Source organism: Palaemon carinicauda, chromosome 15, assembly GCF_036898095.1.
Source record: "Palaemon carinicauda isolate YSFRI2023 chromosome 15, ASM3689809v2, whole genome shotgun sequence".
Lineage (NCBI taxonomy): Eukaryota > Metazoa > Arthropoda > Malacostraca > Decapoda > Palaemonidae > Palaemon > Palaemon carinicauda.
This window is the reverse complement of record NC_090739.1, coordinates 120243872-120250649: the sequence shown is the minus strand read 5'-3', so window position 1 is coordinate 120250649 and position 6778 is coordinate 120243872.

Below are 6778 nucleotides of genomic sequence, written 5' to 3'. Positions count from 1 at the left end.
TGTTAGTCCATTATGTCATTCTCTTGAGTAGCGGTTTAGTGACTAGAGTAGACAATGGATCGCAATCAACAAAGAATCAGCAATCGGAGCAGAATTGTAGGCATGAGAGACTCTGGCATGTCTTACAAACGTATTGCAAGAGAATTAGGAATTTCATTGCCAACAGTTCGACTTTGGTGTCGAAGATGGGAAGATTCTGGAAACCTCAACGACAGGCCAAGAGCTGGTGGGCCAAGAAAAACGACCCCAGAAGAAGATAGGGCGATTTCGGAAGTAGCCACGCAAAGCCCATTTATAAATGCAGTTGCCATAAGGGACACACTGAAATTGCGTGTTTCGTCTGGAACTATAAGAAATAGGCTCCACGCAGACGGTATCCACCATAGGACTCCGGCAGTGAAACAAAAGCTGGAGGATCGTCATAAAACGGCACGGCTGGAATTTGCTCAACGTTATTTGGAAGAGGGGTTAGACTTCTGGGGCAGAGTAATTTTCAGTGACGAAAAGACCTTCGCTTCTAACACGCATGGTCGTCTGCATTGCTGGAGGCGTGATAACACGAGATACGACAGCCAGAATATTTATCAAGTAGCCAGAAGCGGCCATATCACCTGTAACGTTTAGGGGTGGATACACCTGCATGGCGTTGGTGAATTGGCCCAGATCAGTGGAAGGTTCAACGCTGAGCAGTATCTCGAAATTTTGGAAGAGGTGATGGTTCCTTCCGTTCGCACTTATGCTCTTCTTTATCCTGAGCAGATAATTTTCATGCAGGTATGTGCATTGTTTTTTTTTTTTTTTTTTAGTTATATGAATGCCCTTTCTTGACAAATATGGTATCAACTCATTGCTGATATTGGTCATAAAGTAGTTTCAAATTACTCAATAAGACTTTTGTCTTGGATTTATTAGTTTTATAACTGTAAAAGGATCTTACATCAACATCATTGATCTACATTCCCTGATGAATCTAAAGCGGCCAAATAAAGCCACTGAAATTGTTACAAGGTATTTTTTGCCTCTTCATGAAAAGTAGACCAAATATTCTTATCAACACACAACACCCACGTCTCCTCCTTGGCTACTCAAGCCCTTTTATTAATCATTATTGTGACTCCTTTTGCTGGACTAAACGGCATTATTTTGCCGTCATTTATATTGAAAATATAAATTGTTCTCCTTCCACCTTGTTTTAACAGTATGATTAATCAGTTATATTATTTCTTTTAGGATAACTGTTTCATCCATACTGCGAGGATTGTCCGAGCATGGTTTGCTGAACAGCGCGACATTGTTCTCCTTCCCTGGCCGAGCAAAGCATGCGACTTGAACCCGATCGAAAATGTCTGGGGGAACATCGTCAACAGCTGGGAGCAGGGTCAGGAGCGTAACCACCAGCGTCTTTTCCAGCATGTTCTCAACGATTGGGAACTGTTCTGCCGCAACCGACAAGTTGTGTATAACCACGTCTCGTCAATGCAAAACAGATTGGAAGATGTTATTGCACATAATGGTGGATGGACAAAATATTAATGTTTCAAATACGATCTTGTTTTACTTATTTTCTTTTTTACAATTCAACATTGTATAACTAGAATTAAATAATTTATTTCCATAGTGATTTCACTAAACCTTGCCCACAAATGTAAGGAATGTTATGAGAATGGAAACTGAAAAAAAAAATAATAAGCTTCAATCAACCAGTATCGCTTGAGTACTAAAACAAAAGGTTAAAAGGAAGTTATGATTGCGATTAAACATTGAATATCACAAATTTGTAATACATAGTTTTCAGATATTTGCTATAAATTCATCGATGAATCCAGCTGATTTTAATAAAGAAAATTCATAATTATATAATAAAAGACTTGGGTATTTTATTTTTTTACCAACGATTAAGACCAAGGCCAGCTCAACTGAGGGTGCAATTTAGTCATTTAAGTTAAATGTAAAATAAAAAAAAATAAAAATTCTAAACCTGACGATAACTGAAAGCAATTCAATCCATCTCTTTATCTCTATGTATCTACCCATCTATGGTGCATCTAGTTGCAAGTTTTAATTGCTAATTATCTTATCTAGAATATTTAGTATTAAAAGTGATATCTTACGATGCACTTACATTCCCTAAAGTAATTCCGTTGTCAAGTGGGCTTTTGACAACCGATAAATTCTCGAACTGCCCGTCATGAATTTATACCTTACTACTCTGAGAATGATCATCATGGAATTTATTTCATAAAAATTAACATGCGACTGATGATTCCTTCTTGATGTTTTGTTAGGTCATATGTGGAGGGAAATATTACATATTGAACGAGATCTGTGAAACAGCTAGTTTGACGTCAATAACTTGTTTCAGACCCCCACCGTATTGTAATAAGTATTGAAGACACAAGGATATCGGAGTTATCTTATTATATAATGACATGGCTATGCAACATTTATCTAATCGAGTCCCTGTTGTCATTATCAAGGTATTATAAAAGGTCTATATAGTATTGTTTGATAATACCAACGAAATTGACAAAATAAAACCAACCATAGTTCAGTCTCTCTCTCTCATCTATATGAGTACTGATTTTATCGGTGTGCAACCATATCTACCAATGATATAAAGACCATCAGGGTGGTTAAGGTGTGTTGTTACTCAGATGACTCGAGTTTAATTACCGCCCAGAGAAATTTCCATCTAGGCTACTCTGGTGAGACGTGGCTCGAATTAAAAAAATATATATATATGAATGATACACTGGATATATTTGTTCCTTTATACATCGGGTTGTCTATTAATTTTTCCCCAAGCCTTCCGTATCATGACCTGTCAATGGCTATCATAATTGCCTTTATGAAATTATATTTATAGGTCTTGAAATTTGCGGTTTATGATCTCATTTCTTTATAAATTGATGGATTATATAAATCGAAAGCGTATTTCCATTCAAATAATTATGTTCTGAAAAAGAACCCATATATCTACTATGAACTAAAGTTGGATTTCAGCAAACGCCTGCCTCAACTGAATGTAACGAAGGTTGACGATGTCTGATTAATCAGGAATGAATATGATTTTTACCATTGCTATTATTACTACTCTGTTACTATACTATTTTTCTAAGTATTTAACAGCAACTTATTTCACTTGTAATGTGAACTATTATTCGTATATCATTAATATATTGTCTACAGTAGTGTTTATAAAAATAGGAGCACTGGCATACCAATAGCTCGACCATTCACGTCCGTCGTTACAAGACAAATAGACTTTCATTGCGGTGTTACCATACTATTTTCATAAAACATAAGCGTAAGGGGTAAAGGAATACTTTGAGGCAACTGTACTTAACATTGGTAAAGGTAAAGTAGCAGCGTCAGTCATGTTGAATTAACGACAATCACTTGCAAAAACACCGAGCACAACAAAATACGACTTTGCGGGCAAGTCCAAAACAGAAGGATGACCTGGAGAGCGTGAGTAGTAGGTGTCGGTGGGGTAGTCAAACTGTATTCTCTGGGGCCTGTCACGGCCCTCCCCTTTGATGAAGGGATCATCTAAATGGAAGACAGCCTGTGAATAGTGGTTTCCACACGCCCTTTGTTATATACACGACACCCACAAGGTGATCGCGCGAGGGTTGTAACCTCTGCATTCCATGCTTTTATCTTTCTCTAGTATATTTGGAAGATTTATATTAGAAAAGAGTAAAGAAGGACCCTTTTCACCGGGCGTCACAGGTCTCTCCCCAGAAATAGATTTTTCCTACGTCAAAATCCCTTTTATAGGTATGTTTGGGGTTTCCTCGCTGAACATTTTGAATATTTTTTCATAAGTAGGACTAGGATTACCTAGTAATCTCAGATATCTCCTCGAGTAATGAATGACAAACTATGTTTAGGAGTAGTTGGAAATCGGTAATATTAGTTGGAAGAGGATATTTTAGCGCAACTAAATTGATACCCTAATTTCCATCTGCCAAAGCTAATTTCCGTCCAAAAACCTTATTTCTATCAAACTCGGGAATCAATTCTATTTCATCTATATGAAATATAAATTATTTATTTAGATAAAATGTTAAAGCATTTCAATACAGTGAACCCTCGTTTATCGCGGTAGATAGGTTCCAGACCCGACCGCGATAGGTGAAAATCCGCGAAGTATTGACACCATATTTACCTATTTATTTAACATGTATATTCAGACTTTTAAAACCTTCCCTTGTACTTAGTACTGTTAACAAACTACCCTTTAATGTACAGAACACTTAATGCATGTACTACAGTACCCTAAACTAAAACAGGCACAAATATTAAAGGCGATTTAATATCATGTGTTTCATAACCACGGCAAAAAGCACGATAATAAATGGCAACCCATGTTTTGTTTACGTTTCTCTGATCATAATGAAGAAACAAACGCATTTAGTGTACTGTACACATCTGTGTATGTTAGTTTTTGCATCGATTATATTGATTATACAGTATGTTGATTTTGTTATTACCAATGTTTTACTTAATTTTTCTTAGGACTTCCAAATGAAATGTTTTTCTTTATGACGCCGCCTGAAACGACGGCGTCATAAAGTACGCTCAGTAAACAACCACGCTCAGTAAACAACCACGCTCAGTAAACAAAGAAGGCATTTAACGCGCATGATGAAAGTGATAAATAATGATATTTACAGTAAAAGCTGTTAGAAAATATGTTATTACAAATATTATTTACCGTATCTATATAAAATCATACAGTACATACTGTACGTAGCAAAGCAGGAAAACAATTTACGAGAGAGAGAGAGAGAGAGAGAGAGAGAGAGAGAGAGAGAGAGAGAGAGAGAGAGAGAGAGAGAGATTGTTTTACGTACGTAAATGTAAATTTTAAACAAAAAAAATATGATAGGTTACAACATGTATACTCTTCAGACTTTTAAAACCTTCCCTTTAACTTAATGCATACAGTACTAAACTAAAACAGGCACAAATAATAAAATGTTAGAATATTAAAGTAAAAAATAAAGATTGTTACTGTACTCACCACGAAAGAAGTTGAAGAAAAACTTGAATGATGATGGCGATGAATTTGCTGCACAGTAGAAATGATGATGATGAAGCTGATGATGTCTTCTACTGTGCAGCCAATGATAGTATTTTACGTCTCTTCAGACGGAGGTGTCTTTTCCTGGGACAACTCTTCAACTTTTTCCTGGGACACTTCTTCAATTTCTTCCGAGGGCATAGCAGCAGGAGAAACTGGCTCTTTTTTGCGAGGCTGGAAGAACATTGTGATCGGAAGTTGCTGCCGCTGCTTCTTTTTTCGCTCGAAGAGCATCCTGTAGGGAATCATGTGTTCATCGATCTTGTTGCAGAATTGCATAGAACGAACCATATCTTCGTCCCACTCTTGCGACATTTCTTTCACCTCCTTCGCATGGTTGCAGAGCTTGGCAAGCCGTTCTAATGTTAAGCCCGTTTCTTCGACAATTTCTTGGATCTCTTCCTGTGTTTCACTGTCTTCTTTACTGGCCGATTTCGTCAGGTCTTCGAGGTCTGCGGCCGCGTAACTTCTACCATCTTTTAACATATCGAGAAGTGTCACCTTCTCAGCAATCGTCATCATCCTTCGGTGGCGTTTAGGCTCACTACCAGCCTTAGTAGAAGCAGAACGCTTGGGAGGCATTGTACAGTAGGGTTTAACAAAAAGTTCAACTTAAAACAGTCACGCACAGCACAGATTAAAGTTCACAATAACTTAACAACGTCTACACAGCGATACGGCGGGAGAGAAAGTGACCGCGAATACGTAGATGCTGGAAGTTGGAGATGCGGGCAAAACACCAATCACAGGCTAGATAACAAAACTTGGGTTCTGATTCGTCATCTATCAGCGCTTGAACCAATCACAACCCGTCTTATATGCTACGTAGGTTACCAATTCAAAGATACCCTACGTACAGTATACTTTACAGTAATAATAATAATAATAATAATAATAATAATAATAATAATAATAATAATAATAATAATAAATAATGATAATAATAATAATAATAATAATAATAATAATGATAATAATATTAATAATAATAACAATAATAATTTTAATAACAACAACAACACTAATAATAATAATAATAACAATAACAATAATAACAATAATAATAATACAGCTTTACGTACGCTATTTTGCGCTTGTTTTGTTGTAGGATCTCTCTCTCTCTCTCTCTCTCTCTCTCTCTCTCTCTCTCTCTCTCTCTCTCTCTCTCTCTCTCTCGTACGCTTATTCGAGATGTGATTTTTGCAACAAAGAATATTATTGGATGCAGTACTACGTACGTATACATACAAAAGATTCATGGAAAAGAAGCACATCCATTACATTTGTAGTACAGTAGTAGCCATCAGCAGCCTTACACCATTCTAATATGGTATGACTGCATCTGATTTGCGTTTCATGTTCGATTTGATTTTACTACGTACTGTATACAGTACTGAAATATCGTATGATCACATTCACTTTTCGTGTTTTATTTCTTTCTGTGCTGAATTATATGTCATATGTAATGCAATGAACAATCAGTAAGAGCAGATATTACTAATTACAGTATTAATGGAATTACAGGTAACGAAATATCGTATTTGGGGTCTTCAGATATCGCGGTATTTTCGAAATTTCCGGAAAATCTGCGATATGTATATATATATATATATGGGTTATGAAAAAAACCCGCGAAGTGGTGAATCCGCGATGGTCGAACCGCGAAGTAGCAAGGGCTCACTGTAA